This window comes from Hyperolius riggenbachi, chromosome 3, assembly GCF_040937935.1.
Source record: "Hyperolius riggenbachi isolate aHypRig1 chromosome 3, aHypRig1.pri, whole genome shotgun sequence".
Classification (NCBI taxonomy): Eukaryota; Metazoa; Chordata; class Amphibia; order Anura; family Hyperoliidae; genus Hyperolius; species Hyperolius riggenbachi.
The window spans coordinates 235,503,437-235,522,354 of NC_090648.1; the positions used below are offsets into that span (position 1 = coordinate 235,503,437).

General features: G+C 41.6%; 1 protein-coding gene across 11 annotated transcripts in view; it reads right to left on the bottom strand.

The window, feature by feature from the left end:
- LOC137563493 (testis-specific gene 13 protein-like) overlaps nt 1–18,918 on the bottom strand; it is a 235,827-nt gene that overhangs the window by 23,023 nt on the left and 193,886 nt on the right. The window contains exon 1 of one of the 11 annotated variants that reach the window (XM_068276013.1): nt 13,463–13,515. The exons of the other annotated variants lie outside the window; for them this stretch is intronic. The gene's annotated coding sequence lies outside the window, so the exon portion shown is untranslated. Of the gene's footprint in view, nt 1–13,462; nt 13,516–18,918 lie in introns of those variants that run through there. 11 annotated transcript variants of the gene reach the window in all.

Genomic DNA, 18,918 nt, shown 5'->3' on the forward strand with positions numbered 1-18,918 from the left:
ATTTGAATAGGGCAGTGCCCCCTTAGACAGGGAGAGACTTTGGCCCAATTCATGTTGTGCCCGCTCTCTCCGTGCCCGTAGGTCACATCAAGAACCCGAATGAATATTCATAATCAGCGTAATTGTGTGAATCTGTTCATACCAAACACAAGGATCAGATATGACTGATAACAGTTTTTTACTTCCTCCCTTTGTAGTATTGGTTCTGGAAGTTCCAGATGCTTGAAAATCTCTCAGAACCAGTGTCACGTGAAGTCCAATAAACGCTGCGAATTTGAAGGACCTGCTATCTTGGTAACACCTGAAATATTACAAAACTGTGCCTATTATTAAATATAGTTTGTAAGGTTGGTTGAACTTTTGGGAGTCCCCAGCTGGAGTGATAAGGACAATCCTGCGTCTCTTTCAACTCAGGCCAGAAGGCAGCTACGTGTCAGACACCTGCTGGGTCGGTTCCCAACAGTCTAGAAAAGGATGCTTTTAATTAGCTTCCATCCATCTAATCTCTGATGGATGAGCCATATAACTTCCCAGAAAGGCTAGGTGACAGATTTCACACAAAACTGCCAGGGCTTGCTAGTAGAGCCAGGAAGGAGAGTAGGGGGAAAAAAAGAGTTGATTTAAACTAAAAATGTCATTTTGGTTGTTTTGCAAAGAAACTTGCGTTTGTGACTCCATGATGCATTTGATATGTCATATCAAAGGCGTCACAGTCACACAGAAGTAAATGGAAGCTGTTACCTAAAGTTCCAGCATTCAATGCTCATTATGCATGTTCCAAACGTTGAACATGCTTTATTTTACATATAACTGTGATGTGACCTATAACTACATTGCTTTTTGTTCGTTATGGATAGTCTCTTACAATGTTGTCATTATTGCTGTCTTCTGTTCAAATCAAAATAAAATCAATAAAAAAAAATATTAAAACTAAAAGCAGAGAAATCACAGCTGTTGCTATTTAGTACCCAATCCATGAAAATGCAGTTAGCATACACTTATATTGCTTAGAGAACAGCACATTCTGCTTTCTCTATATTTAACCTTGAAAATACCTTACGGAAGAATAAAGTAGAATAGCACTTGCAATCTGAGATACCAAAGTTATTGGCGAAAAACACAGATTCAACATCACAGAGGTGTTAAAATAGCATTTCAACAAAGGCACCTATAAGTTATAATCCGAGGATGAACAGTCTGTAATCATTTCAAGGACACCATAGTCAATGTCGTTTTGAAATAGTCTGTTCCCTGTGATAATTTCAATGAATACAGCACTAGTGTCCTAGGTCTGCATGAACAATAGTTTCATGGTTTGTTTTTCCACTCCCAGACATATATTTGTAGTTTAAAGTGCACCTGACATGACTACTGTACATGGACCTATCATTCAGTTCAGCTGTAACTTTAACATTAGTTTTTGACTGCAGGTCATTTACATTTTGAAGTCAGTCACTCAGTTTTTGCAGGTATACAGAAACATTTTTCTTCAATTTGAGCATAGACTGACATAAGAACGCGAAGTGAACTCCAAGCTCAAAGGACATCCGAGGTGAAAATAAACAGATGGGAAAAACAATTGTATCTATCCTCCTTCTCCTAAAAATGACCTTTTTTAGATATCCCACAGTTTTATTTTATGTTTAAATATAATGTTTAAGTTTTTACTGTTTCATTGGCTCTGCTCAATTACACCTTCATTGAAGTATGCTAGAGCTCATTTCTATGAATTATTATTATTATTTAGTATTTATATAGCTCCGACATCTTCCGCAGCGCTGTACATAGTATATATAGAGTCTTTGTCACTAACTGTTCCTCAGAGAAGCTCACAATTTAGTCCTTATCATAGTCATATGTCTGTGTATGTATCGTGTAGTGTACAGTATGTATCGTAACTAGGGCCAATTTTTTAAAAATTTTTTTAGGGGGAAGCCAATTAACGTACCTGTATGTTTTTGGGATGTGGGAGGAAACCGGAGTGCCTGGAGGAAATCCACACAGACAGGGGGAGAACATACAAACGCCTTGCAGATGTTGACCTGGCTGGGATTCAAACCAGGAACCCATCGATGCAAGGCGAGAGCGCTAACCACTATGCCAAAGTATTTTATGGCTGTAATTACTTATCAATAAGGGTAATTCTATAGTCTGACCCGTTCCTGACCTGGATAGAAACGGTCACTTGCATGCCCGATGTTTAACTCTTTCAGGGAGAGAAAGAAAAAAGGAACACAGCCTAGTCAATTGTGTGCTTGGCACTGTACATACCCATGCCTGTCTCATAATGTCACATGTCACCTCGATTGTCCTTTAATGCACACTAGCCCTTTATATGCATGTCCTGATTGGAATAAATGGCTAAGTAAACCATGTACTACCCCTGCCAAACAAGCCTAGCCAGATGGACATGACAAGACAGCTACACAAATGGATACTTTGAGTTGACAGCACTAGTGGAATACTGCAAATTCAAAGGATAGGAAGTAAATGTAAACACAGCTATGATTTGTGTTCAGACACACGAGGATTAAGCACAATAGAAAAAGCCTTTACCTACCACCATATTTTAGAAGACTGTAGTTTACACTGCTGATTTGCCACTCTGCACACTGCACATGTAGCTTCTACATGCTAATGTTTCATCCAGGGTATACATTACAAAGCTGCCAAAGTAAAATTTTTAGATAAGCCGGGACTCCGGGAGAGTACTTACAATTTTGATGAAGTCCTTATTCTTGACTAACGCTCGCACACTAAATGGAAGCTTTCACAACTCCTTTGTGCCTGACTGGTGCTGTAAAATGCAAGCTCTTGAGTTGATATTGATAGGTATGCATTGGTGGCTTGCCAGTGTTTGCTGAGTGCCATACATACTTAACAAAGGCATTTTGTTCAGTGTATGTGAATTACTTAGCTGAGGTTTATAGAGCTATAGTGTTTTTAAACCCTTGAATACTTCCACATGGCAACCTCAGGGAACAGGCTTCCAAAAAATCACTGTCCATTTTTCACAGGCTTGAGTATGACCACTTTGTTTCGTTCCAGCAAATAAAGCATTGTACTTGTATTTGACTAATATTTGTTCTTAACTTTACTGTGGAGCTTTGTCTGGAGACACATGCTATCAATAATATCAACTTCCAGTGTAAACTAATTAGATACTCTGTACAAGTTTAACCTCTGTATGACCAAGGATCTTTTAAGCCATTATGAATATTGAGTGACATGCAGGCTTTAAACTATCATTGTCCAAAACGATTGTTAAACAACTGAAGTGATATTGTTTCAGGTTACAAATTTTAAATGATTTCTGTACAGACATGTTGCTCAGCTACTGGCTTTGAGGTAGGTTCTGCTTTAGGGGGAGGGGAGGGAGGAGGACGAGTGAGCAGTGCCCTACTAAAGGAAGTTTAAAGTCAATGGAATAAAAAAAAAAAATCAGCCAGATACTCACCTAAGGAGTGGGAAGGCTCTGGGTCCTATAGAGCCTTCCTGCTTCTCTCACGGTCCCCTTCTTTAAGTGGCAGCTCCTCTGTTTGAATACCCAGGTGTGAGGTACTTCGGAAGTCTTTGGGAGCTGAGTCCTTCCATAGACAGGCTGCTCTATACTGCACACGCGCGAGTGTGCGAGATAGGGCGCTCACGTGTGCTCAGTATGGAGCAGCCCACTCGAGCTCCCCGAAGACTTCCAAAGTCTCCTTCGGTAGTGGAAAGCAGTATTTGACCAATTTGGATGAATATTAATAAATAATAAATATACTGCTATGGGGTAGCCAGCGCTGAACACGGGAACTGTGAAAGGACCCAGAGCCTTCCCTCTCCTTAGGTAAGTATCTGGATTTTTTTATTTTTGTTACCATTGACTTTAAAGAGAGTCTGAAGCGAGAATAAATCTCGCTTTAGACCTCATAAATAGCAGGGGCACGTGTGCCCCTGCTAAAACGCCGCTATAGCGCGGCTTAACGGGGGTCCCTTCACCCCCAAATCCCCCTCGATACACCCGGGGAGCGCTTCCTGGTTGGGGCAGGGCTAACCGCCGCAGCCCTGCCCCACGCGCGTCTGTCAGCGCGTATCTCCGCCTCTCCCCCGCCCCTCTCAGTCTTCCTTCACTGAGAGGGGCGGGGGAGAGGCGGCGATGCGCCGCTGACAGACGCGACTGGAGGCAGGGCTGCAGCCGTTAGCCCTGCCTCCAGGAAGGGAAATTCTGCGACCTTTCTACGACACACTTTTGCGGGGGGTGGGTTGGGGGTGAAGGGACCCCCGTTTAGCCGCGGGATAGCGGCGTTTTAGCAGGGGCACACGTGCCCCTGCTATTTATGAGCTCTGAAGCGAGATTTATTCTCGCTTCAGAGTCTCTTTAAGGTAATTTCCCACAGAAATAATAGATGTTGTGTGGAGGGCCAGGGCTTCTGTATGGTCAAACTGGGAATTGCCCAGGTCTCCAAGCTTCTTAAGGGACCCACAAGTTAGGGACTGCAGAGGTCACACATTTACTGTCAGTACAGTATGAAAACGTAAGGGGCCTTTTTATCTAATGTTGTCCCTGGTCGGGTGAGAGCAATCTGACCCATTGGATTATTGAAGAGGAGGCCAGCAACTTCAGGGGACATGTGTACATGATTGTTTCAGCCAGGTAAAATCAAAAGTGTGTACAAAGCTTTAAATATTTAGGAAGAAGGAGACAACACAAACTGAGCTTGATATTCCTGAAGCCAGCAGTAACTGAAGACCGCCTATATATCTATTTACCACTAGAGGGAGCACTATCACCATGAAAGGTGTGCATTTAGTTGCAATGCTGGTTAAAGTGGGCACTAATTGAGGTTGACAGAGAATCATAATAATGTGATTACCAATATCCTGCTGTTAGCTTTGTGACAGTGCTTTTGTCTTGGTTCTCTGCACTTCTCCCTGTCGAATGGCTGTACCTAAACAACACCTAACCCTAACCTTCCCAGATCTAAAGTCATTCCTGATGCTAGACTCTAACCTTTCCCACCCAAATGTATAGTCCTTTCTAAAGCCAAACCCTAACCTCCTATCCTAACTGTTAAATCTAACATGCCCATACACAAACCTGCTATATTAGTGCTGAATCTCAGAGACGGGACAAGGTCCTCCAGCACCCAAGGCTGAGACACCAAAGTGCCCCCCCATTCATCGCACACTTATTACTATTAGAATAAGAGGCATCCCAGGGCCCCCAACACCCTCAACACCTTTATATCTAGTTATCTGGCTTGCAGTCACTGCCATGTATCCCCTTTTATTATTTCTTTCTGCTTCATACACAATAGGGGAATGATAGCTGAGTGAGTTGTGCGCCCCCTCCTACACAGCGCCCTGAGGCTGGAGCCTCTCCTGCCTCTGCCTCGGCCCGGCCCTGCTGAATCTTAACCACTAACTCTAAAGGTGGCACTAACAGTGCAATTTCTGGCGAAAAATCGTTCGAGCAATCAGAAATTCTGATCGGATTGGTGGTAAATAATCTCAGTTGATGGGCACAATTGATTACAAACGATTATAAAAAACGTCCGATTGGATTTTTGTCAAAACAAAATTTGGATTTTTTTTCCTTGGTTGTGATAGATAGAAAGCAAAGATTGGTTTGTTGATGGTGTAAGGAACGATTTTTCTTACGATCGGAATATCTGATCGCTCAAACAATTTTTCACTAGAAATTGGACTGTTAGTGGCCACCTTTACATTGTGCTCATTAACAGGTGTATCATAAAAGCAGACTATTGAATAGCCAAGAATGAAGGGTTGGCTATCACCTAAGGTGCATCAACATTAGGCTATAAAATAGCTAAATGACTAGCACCTAATTAATGCACTGTAGCTGGTAGCCATGCCCCATTACTCAATCATACACTTTGTGCTGCCAACCTGCATATTTTAAGCCACCAGCAACAAAAAAACACTCAAAATAATTTTGATAGTACTTTTTCACCTACTTTTTAAAATTGCAAAGTGCTGAAAAGTTATTTTAAAGACTAGATGGATAATTATATTAGGAAAAAACTCCAGAGAAAAATTCAATTGCATATTGGCCCTAGTCCGTTGTGTTACATCGCAATGGGCAATATCACCACATTGCAATGCGATGCAATGATATTCCTATGGGGCTTTACACGCTCCTTGGAGAAAACTCAGCAGATAGAAGTCAATTGCATATAAGCCCACCTCCGTTACAAAAATAACAATTTTACCTCCAGTAGTACTTTGTAAAGCTGAATGCAGAATGTAGTTTGATAGCAATGCGCTTGTGAACCAAAAAACTATCTTTTGTAGTGCTCTTAGGGTGAATTGGTGTCACCACAACATTCAACCCCCCCCATTATGTAAAGTCCCTGTTCTCATTGGGAAGACCACTTTTACTTTGTCTATTTTTAATCTTGATTGTAAAGACAAATTGTATTTGAATGAATTGATTAATTCAGTCCATTTGGAAACCCAATATGGATTCTCCTAGTAAACCTGACCCACCATCAAACATAGAAATAATATTACAGGTGTGGCATACCAGGGAGAAATAAGAAATAAGGGAATAACGAAGGAAAGTGAACAATTAGAATGGGGAAATGAGAGTGGTGGCATACCTGGCCAAGGTTCAATACTAGATGCAGAATATGAGATATTTGAATATCCCACAGCAGGGGTCAGAACAATGTCTATACTCTACAGCAGCCTTTCTCAACCTTTTTACCCTGGAGGAACCCCTGCTAACAATGTTTTGATCTCGAGGAACCCCCGCATTTATTTTGCAGGAAGCATGGTCTTTAAAAGTATGTGTAGCTGTTTATGTCACTACTCCCTATTACACTGCCACTCATTATACTGTCTCCTGAGCCCCCAATTTAGTGCTTCTTGTTACAGTACCACCTATTATAATGTGCTCTATTATACTTCCCCCACGATAGGGGAAAATGCCAAGGAACCCCTGCAGAGTGCTCAAGGAACCCTGGTTGAGAAAGCAAGCTCTGCAGCAATAACACACCACAGGTGTAGTTATACATATTTCTAGAACAGAGACAAGCGGATAAACAGACACGTCAATGTATACTTTGTTATCTATAGGATCCATTTGGACATGTCCATCTTCAACATGTATGTTGTCTCTGTTGTGGTAGCGGAACACAAAGGGCTTGATTCACTAAGCTGCGTTGCTACAGCAGCACAGCTTAATGACTGTTGGGGGTGTTATAATTCCCTGTGCATGCTATGCAGCCATAGCGCAGTACAATTACGCTGGGCTCAATTAGTTTAACTACCTAACGACGGCGTCACACCAATGGACGTGAATGCGGCGGCAGCCCCAGGACCCCCTAACGACAATTGGCATCAGGTCCTGGAGCTGGCTACTGCAGGAGATCGTGTGCAGGCTGCGCGCGCATCTCCTGCTCGGGGGCGGAGCTCCGCTCCGCCTTCAGTCTCCGAGTGGCAATCAGAAACCACCATCTTTACACTTAGTACAGCACTGCGATCAGCAGCAGCGCTGTACTGGGGACAGCCATATGACACGGCTGTCCCCTGGGGGACAAGAGAGTGATCGGCTCTCATAGGAAGAAGCCTATGACAGCCAATCACCATGATTGGCAGGCTGGGGCAAGGGAGGAGTTTAGGAAAAAAAGCAAAAAGCAAAATGTATTAATAAAAAAATTAATGTAAAAAAAATAAAAATAAACACTGTGGGGGGATCAGACCCCACCAACAGGAAGCTCTGTTGGTGGGGGGGAAAAGGGGGGGGGGATCACTTGTGTGCTGTGTTGTGCAGCCCTGCAGCTTGGCCTTAAAGCTGCAGTGGCCAATTTCAGGAAAAACAGCCTGGTCTTTAGGGGGGTTTAACACTGCAGTCCTCAAGAGGTTAAACAACACTTTGTTACATTTAACGATCGCTCCACTGAACCCGCCAGGATCCCGGAGGGTCCAGTAGCTTCAAAGAACGATATTGATGCACTTTGATTGGCCCAGTAGCCTGACTGTCAAGTGATGGCAGCAATATCATTCTTTGAAACGAGTGGACCAACAAGGCTCTGGGCGGGTTCAGTGGAGCGATTGTTAAATATAACAAAGCGCTCTTTAAACTAACTGAGCACAGCGTAATTGGACTGTGCACACTATGGCTGGCTGCATAGTGTGCACAGGGAATAGCACTCCCTGTAGTCATTAAGCTGTGCTGCTGTAGCAGCACAGCTTAGTGAATGAAGTCCAAAGTCCTGTCTTACAGCGACTTTTTAATGATACAGTATGCATGGCAACAGACCAAGAAAATCTATAGAAATGGACTATATCCGTTCCCACTTGTGCTTGCAATGGAGAATGAACATGGCTAAAATATCAAAAACCCACCACGACACCTCCCAAATCAGGTCTGCTTTGTTGTCTGTTGTCCAAACGCATGCTACAACAGACAACGGAATAGAAAATGTCAGATCTCTCAAATCAAATTTTTACAACCTACCGTAACAGTGACATACGAGGAAAGTAACTTGTTGTGCATTTTACTCTGGGAAAACTACTTATATGTATGAGCACACATGTATTTTACATTTTTCATGATAGTGGTCCTTTAAAGATGCTGTATGTTTTGGAATTTGTTACTTGTTTAGGAATACCAGGCACATTTCTAAATGAATTCAATCCAGGTTTACTGGTTCACACAAGCTCTCTGCAACTCTCCAATCATCATAAGTCAGTGCCATTGTCCCAGAAAATTCATCCAAATGGCATCAACACTTCTAAGAAGCAAGCTAAGCCAAGATTAGCACAGTCAAATCAAGGATGCGTCCCATGCCTTCCTGTACCATGCTTCTGTGGAGTCAGGTACAAAGGAGGATCCGCAGACCAGAACAGGATGAGGTAAAAAAGGCTGAAAAGTTTATTTGAAAAAATCCACAGACAAGGCAATAAAATCACAGGATCAACTAACGCGTATCGGGCCTACCATCTGCCCTTAGTCGTAGTTAAAAGTGAACCTGTATGAGAGGAAATTTATATGAGGCCAAGGGAGAGAAAGATCCACCCCCGGGAACATACAAACCGCCTCTTAAAGAGATATACATCCCCAAAGAATACAATATAAAAATACAATAATAACATTGAAAATGTCATATAAAAGATGTAAAAAAGCGTTGTCACTGACTAACTATGAAGCTGAAAATGGAGAAGGAGAGAGGACAACAATTCACATAGATCATTGGCTAGGCACTATATGTATAATCAGGGAGAAGCAAAAGAGGGCATCAATATGTGTAAACTAGACTGAAGTCCCATCGCTTATTTAAACCCTGTGGTATACGAGTACCTAACCTATGGATCCAAAAAGCCTCGCGCTTCAAAAGTAATCTCTGCATGTCACCTCCCCTAACTGGACAGACCACCCGCTCCACTCCCTGAAAAACAAAAGAAGAAAGATCCCTTTCATGTACTGTTTCAAAATGTTTGGAAACCGCAGATTTGCGAAAAGTGTTCCAATTAGTGCCACAATAATGTTCCGCTATGCGGGCTCTGAGGTGACGAGTGGTACATCCCACATATTGTATGTGACATATCATGCAGGAAATAACGTAAATTGTGTATTTAGTGTCGCAGTTCACATACTGCTTGATGGGAAAACTTTTATTCTGTGCAAAAGAAAAAAATCGAATTGCTTTTTTTGTGACACTGGCAATAATTGCATGTGGAGAACCCGCAGGGGTAAGAACCCACTGTGGCCAGCCATGTCGGGGCGCGGGAGGAGGAGGGAGTCCGAAAGAGACTGGGTGAAAGGATGGACCCCAGAGTGCTTCTGTGGAGTCAATCGCCAGAGGAATTCATTTTTAAACATTAAGAAAAATGTTAGCACAGCTATACCCTCCAAGAAAATCGTATACATACACCCCGGAGCTATAATGAAGTTCCACTTGGAATGGAACAGATGGAGAAACCGTTCCTGGATCTCCTGCATAAACATGTTGTATCACAATATGAAGCCCCTAGGTCCAGGTCAAAATAAGCAGCTGCCTGTGTTGTTTAATTGTAATCTATGTTAAAATATTATCTACTGTGAGCCGCAGTACTGTGTAACTTCATTTAGATGATGAACCCTTGTTTGCAATTTCTGTTATGTAACTGACTTGTAACCCTACGCCATGCAGCACTTACATTGGTTGTAGTGTATACTTGCATAACTTGTACTGTACGCTTTGCCTTGTTTGAAACTTTCAATAAACTTTATTTGTTTAAATAAAAACATTAAGAAAAATACTTCTACAAATATAAGGTTTGGTGGTTGGGAATGATAACTAATGGAGCAACTGCATCATTAATCATTCTCAGATTCACTCATGTAGCTCATGACTGCCATCTAGTGTGTACAATTTTACTACAATAACACATATCTACTTATTGCCATGTTGCAAGGGGCAAAGGTCGACTAGAATAACTCCATATACTCAAAATGCTACCATCACCAAATTCAAAACCTAAACTTTTATCCTGCCAGGATGAACAGTAATGCTGGAAAGGAATATTGTACTGGTCAATGCAGAACTGCCCTTACAAACACAAATTGTATTTACTGTACTGTCTTCAAGGCAGCCTCTTTTTCAGTTCTTTCTGTCTTCAAGGCAGCCTCTTTTTCAGTTCTTTCTGTCTTCAAGGCAGCCTCTTTTTCAGTTCTTTGTTATAAGGCTAGGTTCACAAAGCATATCAACTCCCTGCCCATACAATTCTATGGGACTGTTCACAGTTCTGCATTGTAGCTGATTCCGTTATTCTAACTCACTGCATGCAGGCTTTGTATTAAATGTTATGTCCAGTCTCCATTGCAGTTCACACCAGTGGAGTTGCTAAGGAGCTGTGGTCCCCGATGCAAGTTTTACAATGGAGTCCCACAAGCACTCTATACATAACAATTGATACGGCGCACCAAAACCTGCCAAGGACAGCCATAGTGTCAGAGGTGCGAGAAGGGGATGTTATCTGTGCTCCCAGCCTTAGGAGACAATTCAGGAGAAAAAGTGAATTGCATATGGGTCCATGTGTTCTGACTGACCAAGAAGACAGTCATAAAATATTTCCACCCTTTCATTGAAACAAAAAGCCATGAACAGGCTTTGAGTCGACCTTTTAGTGGGAAGTGTTTACATTTATGGCAAAATCCAAGCTCTTGTGGGAACCCATTTAACTGAATTGCTTGCTACTGCTACTTAAAAGTGGGCAGAACTGTTTGAAACTTTATGAATACAAATGAAATAGCTTCCGTTACCTAAAAGGTGTCAGTAATTTGAAGTCTGGCACCCGAATTACCGTGTATGGGCTGTGGACTATAGCATTGCAGCTATAGTGGTGCCCAACTTGGGCACTATGATACTGCGTCCGTGCATCGAAAAGACCTGCTTTGCCCAATGTAAACATCAATATATAGTGTGATGATAATAAAAGGAACATTCTTACTTCATTGTGGTGGTTAAGAAATAATTTATTTGACACCTCACCCGCTTCTTAACTACTTTGGCCTTTTGGACATATAATATACATCCAAAAGGCCACATGTGCGCTCCCACGAACGATCGCACACCTGCACTTGTGCTCCGGGGCCGCGGTTTGTTAGCCAGGGAATCAATGAATCGGGACATGGTGCCGATCATTGATCCCTTTCCCCAGCAGAAAGAGCGACGGCTTCTTTCGGAAGCTTTACTCTTTCTGCCTCTTACGTCCCTCTAAGCTTACATGTTACGCCAAATTGTAAAACTACATGTACATTTAAAAATCAACAACACATATTTACATAAAAAAATTACTATTTACATCCCACCCTCCCAAAAATACCCAAATAAAATGTTTAACCACTTCACAACTGAGGGGTTTTACCCCTTGAGCACCAGAGCAATTTTCACCTTTCAGTGCTCCTTCCATTCATTCGTCTATAACGTTATCATTACTTATCGCAATGAAATGAACTATAGCTTGCTTTTTTTCGCCACCAATTAGGCTTTCTTTAGGTGGGACATTATGCCAAGAATTATTTTATTCTAAATGTGTTTTAATGGGAAAATAGGAAAAATGTGGGAAAAAAATTATTATTTTTCAGTTTTCAGCCATTATAGTCTTTAAATAATGCATGCTACTGTAATTAAAACCCATGAAATGTATTTGCCCATTTGTCCCGGTTATAAAACCGTTTAAATTATGTCCCTATCACAATGTTTGGCGCCAATATTTTATTTGGAAATAAAGGTGCATGTTTTTTCAGTTTTGCGTCCATCTCTAATTACAAGCCCATAGTTTATAAAGTAACAGTGTTATACCCTCTTGACATAAATATTTAAAAAGTTCAGTCCCTAAGGTAACTATTTATGTATTTTTTTATTGTACATTTTTTTTAATTACAAAAAATAAATAAATTGGGGCGTGTGGGAGGTAATGAGTTAATTTTTAGTGTAAAACTAAAGTATTTGTATATGAAAAATGCTTTAGGGTGTAGTTTTACTATTTGTCCACAAGATGGCCACAGTAACTTTTTGTTTATGCGACCTGCAAGCGTAAGTATGCTTGCAGGAAGTCTTATGAGGCTGGGAAACTTTTTTTTTTCACACTGATCGCTGCGTCTCATAGAAGCAGCCGATCATTGCGGGGGGCTTAGATCAATAAACAGGAACGGTTTTTGCCCGTTCATTGATCTCCGGGCGAGCGGGCGGTGGCGTGCATGAGAGCGGGAGCGCACGAGTGAGCGGGCGCGCGGATATCTCCGTCCCTGGGGGTGAAAGGATGGAAAAAGGGATGTAGATATCCGCACCTATAGGGGTAAAGTGGTTAATAAAAAAAAAAACTTAAATATTTATCTAAGGGTCTAAACTTTTTAAATATCCATGTAAAGATAAAATATTTCTTTTTTTTACTTTTTTTTATTATAAGCTTGTAAATAGTGATTGATGCAAAATGGAAAAAATGCACTTTTATTTCCAAACAAAATATTGTCGCCATACATTGTGATAGGGACATCATTTAAACGGTGTAATACCCGGGACTATTAGGCAAATACAATGTGTGTTTTAATTATGGAGGCATGTTTATTTTAAAACTATAATGACCGAAAACTGAGAAATAATGAATTTTTTCAGTTTTATTCTTCCTGCTAAAATGCATTTACAGTAAAGTAGCTTTTAGCAAAATGTATCACTCAAAGAAAGCCTAATTGGGGGCAGAAAAAACAAGATATAGATCAGTTCATTGTGATAAGTAGTGATAAAGTCATAGGCGAATGAATGGGAGGTGAAAATTGCTTGGATGCATAAGGTGAAACACGACTGAGAGCTGAAGTGGTTAAAGGACCTCTGTCGCGAAAATCTTAAAATTTTAAATATATGTAAACATATACAAATAAGAAGTACGTTTCTTCCAGAGTAAAATGAGCCATAAATTGCCTTTCTCCTATGCTGCTGTCACTTAGTAAGTAGTAGAAAGCTGACATTACCGACAGATTTTGGACAAGCCCATCTTAAAATGGGGGGTTCTCAGGGTTTTCTTTATTTTTAAAAGCACTTAGTGAATGGCAGTTGCTCCGTCCAACTGCCAAAATAGTGTGCAGTGAGCAGGGAGGCTGGCCAGGATCTTTATATAAATCTTTTTCAGTGAATGTCTTTATAAAGAATAAGGCCATACTGAGAATCCCCCATGAAGAGATGGACTAACCCAAAACCTGTCGGTAATGTTAGATTTCTAATACTTTCTGTAAGTGACAGCAACATAGGAGAAAGGTCATTTATGGTGCATTTCACTCTGGAAGAAATTAACTTCTTCTTTGTATGTGTTTTAATTTTAAGATTTTTGCGACAGTTCCTCTTTAAGGTTAATAAACAGTGTCTTTGAAGTAAGCAGCAAACTGCCTGAGGGCTCATTCACATTAGAGGAGTTTTTTTGGCCTTTTTTCAAGTGCAGGCGATTTTTAAAATCGCTCACAAAACGCTTGTGCAATGAATCTCTATGAGGAGGTTCATATCAGCGCGGTTCGTACACTGTGGGTGCAGCAAAGCGGTGCCTGTACCATTTTTGGGGCGACTTTGCCTCAATGGAAGGTATAGGAAAAACGCAAACGCTCACAAAATCGCTTTGTGCAGTGATTGCGTTTTTAAGAATAAATACATTGTATTTATTCTTTTCCGGGTCAAAGAGTTCACTTCCTGACTTGCGTCAAGGAGTGAATTACAAAACCGCTCTGGAAAAGTGTGTAACGATCGGTGTAACACAGAGAGGGTCTGATTACCGGTGATCTGCAGTATCACCGAGAATGCAGAATATACCCGATTATTGATGATCTGCAGTATCACCGATAATCAGATATATCTACTAACCTCTGGACACCTGAGAGAGAAGTGAGTGTTTGGGTGTAACAGTAACACTAGAGGACTGTACCTAAGGAGTAGGTACAGAGGCAGTAAGGAATACTGCACAGAAGTATGCTCCGTTCGTAAGCCTAGACTCTCCCGGGGGAGGAGCTAAGCAGAATGTGGGAAGGACAGAGCGTGAGTGACACCAATGAGCGGGTGTCACTAACAGATCTGGGAACTGCCTCTAACAGTAAGGCTAGTTCTCGAGGTCGGCCAAGCCAGGTCGTCAACACACAGACAGATAAAGTACAGAATCAGAAGGCAGATACGGAATCCAATAACAGGCAGGGTCAGGCAACGGAGAATCAGAATAACGAGGTACAGAATCAGGAGGCAGGTATAGAGTCCAGGAACGAGCAGAGATTGGCAACAGGATATCAGAAATAGCAAGGTACAGGATCAGAGTTCAGAGGAATAGTCAGGCAGGCAGAAGGTCATAACAAATAATACAATTCAATATTCCTAATGCTAAGGTGTGAGCTCCTTGATGTCAACACCTTTGGAAACTATGCTAGAACACAGAAACAGACAAGGCCTGAGTGCTACCACGTAGTGATCGCAACGCCAGACACCAGAGAAATGACCAGCACCCAGTATATATACTATAGCGCTCTCCAGCGCCACCCTTAAGTGCTGGACCAATGAAAAGTGGTGGAAATGTCAGCTGACCAGCTTGGTCAGCTGATCTTCTTCTGGCTGTCATATAAACTCTGCCTCTCAGCGCGCGCGCGTCATTCTGAACCTGTGTGGACTATCAGTCCCAGCCACACTTTGCAATGTCTCTGCTGGCCTGCACGCGGGGTGAGACGCACCGCTATCTGCACATGCAGTGGCCTCCCCGCGCCTGGTCAGACTGTCAGTAGCAGGCCTGTGCGCGCAAACCGCCGCGTCCCGCTATGCTAGCCGCGGAAACAGCCGCCTCATCCTGCGTCCATGTGGTGGCTTTTCCGCGTTTCTTCACAAAGTGCTTTCAAAAGCGCTTTTACCAGAAACGCAGCACGCAGTGGAGTGCTGGGAAAAAAATACACAAAAATGCAAAAGGCTTACGTTTTCAATTTTAGGTGTGAATGAGGCCTAATACTTTGTCACTGGTGACTAGGGATGGTCAATTAGATGCAAATAATCAGAGATGATGCAGGATTATGTAAATGTTGTATGCAAATCCATGCAGCTTAAAAATACTTCAGCTTGTCGTGATTGGTCTATTTTTATGCTACATACATAATTTACAAAATCCTTCACCAACACAATTGTTTGCAACTAGCGGACAATCCTTACTGGTGACACTAGCTGTGCCCATTAGAAAACAACTAGCATTTACACAAAACCCCAAAAATATTTGCAGTAGATCAAGTCACCTTTTAATATTGAGCCAAGTTCAAACATTGAGGAAGAATGTCCTGGCAGGTATATCCAATTGCCAGTCAATTCACTGTCAGTGAATATTTAAAGCTGTCAGTATATTTTTTTATTTTTATAACTACAGGTGCAGTAGTTTGATTCAGTCACTGGGATGTTGCTTAAACTGTAATAATTCCCCTCCTCTGCAACTTGCTCTCCTGTCTTGTAACCACAAGGAGTCTTCTTCCTCTGCACAGCAGCTCCTGTGTCTGCCAGATATCAAAGACTGGAGAGAGGATACCTGGAAGGAAAGGGGAGCCAAGAAACCCAGACAAGGAAGAAAAACAGCTTTAGGAAGGAGTGTGAAACCTCACCAGATAGGACAGGAGAGGAAAGTGATTGGCATCTCATTCCCACAAGCTCAGCATGTTTAGATTGTATTTGTACATCTGTGCATTATTTATTTGGCACAGTGCACCTCTGACGGACATCTTACATTCGGCACATTTCTGAGCATTATATACCTGGCCCATGTCTCTGGGTATATTATATCTAGTCTGTCTGGCCATTATATATTTGACATGTCTCTCCCATGTCTCTGGGTATGTTATATCTAGTCTGGGTATGTTATATCTAGTCTATCTGTCTGGCCATTATATATTTGACATGTCTCTGGCCATTAAATATCTGGCATGCCTTTGGTCATTTATCTGGCACGTTTCTATATGTGATACACTAAGAAGTTTTGAATGAGGATGATACCACCTATTGTCTAACTTCAAATAAAAAGAGTAAGCTTTAGGCCAATAAGCTTTCCTCAAACTCTATTCCTGTACACTATATTAATAGTCTGAAGAAACCTTATTGGCCCAAAGCTTATTTTTTCTGAGCACCATTATTGGCTGCTCTCAAGCCTCCCCCCATCTATATGTTGGTCATCATTGTCCTTCCCGTGCCACAGATGAAGCAGCTTGAATTGGCTGCGGTGATGTCGCACTTCCTCAGCCTCTGCAATGCATGCTGGGGAATTGTAGTCTTCAATGTGAATACATATCCTAGACTACATCTCCCAGCATTTACAACAACGATATGAGCTGCTTCATGGTTGGTAAGCTGGAGGCCAGCAATAGTATGTGGGGGGTGAGGGGATTAGGTAACAGCCCTTTGAAAGTAAGTAAATGCTTGCTCCCCCCCCCCCCCCTCCCAAAATAAATAAATAAATAAAGCTCACACGATTTATGAAGGTTTATTTGGTTAATTGAACTTTATCCTAATCAGTAGCTGATACCCCCGTTTACATGAGAAATCTATTCCTTTTCACAAACAGACCATCAGGGGGCGCTGTATGGCTGATATTGTGGTGAAACCCCTCCCACAAAGAAATTCTGAGTACGTACTCTTGGCAGTTTCCTGTCTGTGAACCTTGCTGCATTGTGGGAAATAGCCGTTTACAGCTGTTTCCAACTGCCAAAAAAGTATGCAGCAGCTACATCACCTGCCCACAGTAAAAATGTCACCATGTAATAAATGTCAGAATGTAAATCAGGAATTTAAAAGCTTTTACAATGGGCAAACACTGACTAAATCATTTATACATAATTATTGTAAAAATGAAGCACTTTTTTTTATTACATTATTTTCACTGGAGTTCCTATTTAAATCACTTTATGCAAGTTCATAAATGGTATAATTCTGATTTAACTGCTATAACTGATGGATAACATGGTACAATACTATTTTACTATCTCTGAGAATTATATATCTGGCAGACATCTCAGGGTCTTGACATTTCTGGACATTATCCACCTGGCACACCTTTGGGCATGATACGTGTGGCACATTTTTGTGTATATTATATCGAACAGTTGTCTTTGCACTGCTGGGCATTGTATATGTGGCACATCTCCTCTACTTGACATTTCAAAGGTACACATTTTTAGATAGCTAGGTATTGCATTACATACATATCTAATGGGTCACATTTTAGGCCTCTTTCACACCAAGACGTTGCGTTTTAGGGGACGTTAAGGTCGCATAACGTGCCCCTAACGCAAGGCATGGTGGTGTTGAAGTTGGACGTCAGATTGATCCGCGTCATGCGGCTCTTGGTGCGCCGTTTTCTTTCTATACTGGGAAGTCCGGATCTTTTCAATGATTCGAATCGGATCATTGAAAAGATCCTGATCTTTGAATCATTTTACTAGGGAAGCAGGGGTGCAGCAGAGTGAGAGGTGCAGGAGAATGAGGGCACATTGAGGGTGCTAATGGGGAAGGGAGAGATGCAGCAGGAAGATTGTGCTTGAGCACAGAAGCTGCAGTTCCTGTTTCTTCCAGACATCCACTGTGAACCGAATCATTCATTGTGATGATCCGGATGATTCGACTCACAAAAAAGATCCGGATCAAAGATCCGAATCGTTCATGATCTGGACAACACTACAGTGCAGTAAGTATTAATTAGCCATGTGGCTAGACACAATAGCGGACTCTCCCCTCCTCCTCTCCTGACATACATTACTGAGCATGTGCAAGCAGTCTAACGCAGCCACATAGGAGTATAACGCACAGCATGCTGCACTTTCATTTAACGTGCAGCGTTATACTCGTATTCAACGTGGGCACTGTGAACAGCCCATTGACTTTTAATTGATGTGAGTTGGGCTGCATTACAGACTACTGTAATGTGGGACTTTAACTTCCCACTGTGAAAGCAGCCTTATGCAAGAAAAGAGCTTTAACTACATTTCAAGTGTGGTGCCGGTGCTTTAGAAGAAAATAATCTGGAGGCTCAGGCTGGGTTCACATATGACATAGCGTGAAAGACTGCGTTTTATGTTAAGTGTTTTTTTTGCTGCGTTTAATACATCTTTCATGCGTTTTGTATGTATTTTTATATTTAAATTTATGCAAATCACAAGTAAAACAGTAGGAAGCGAAATACTTCAGAAATCGTATTTTTTTTTAAAATAAAACTTTAAAAAATGCATCAAAAATACAATCCATTGCGTTTCTATTATGTGCGTTTTGGCACCAATCCTGCATTATATGCAAAAAAACAAGCATTTGCTAAACGCATACTGTTAATCGCAGGTCTCCGCGTTTTTTTTCTGCATTCCATTGACTAACATTGCTGCATAAAAGCAGCGTTTTACGCAATGCTAGCGTTTCTGCTATGCGTGTGAAAGGATATGTAGGTATATAT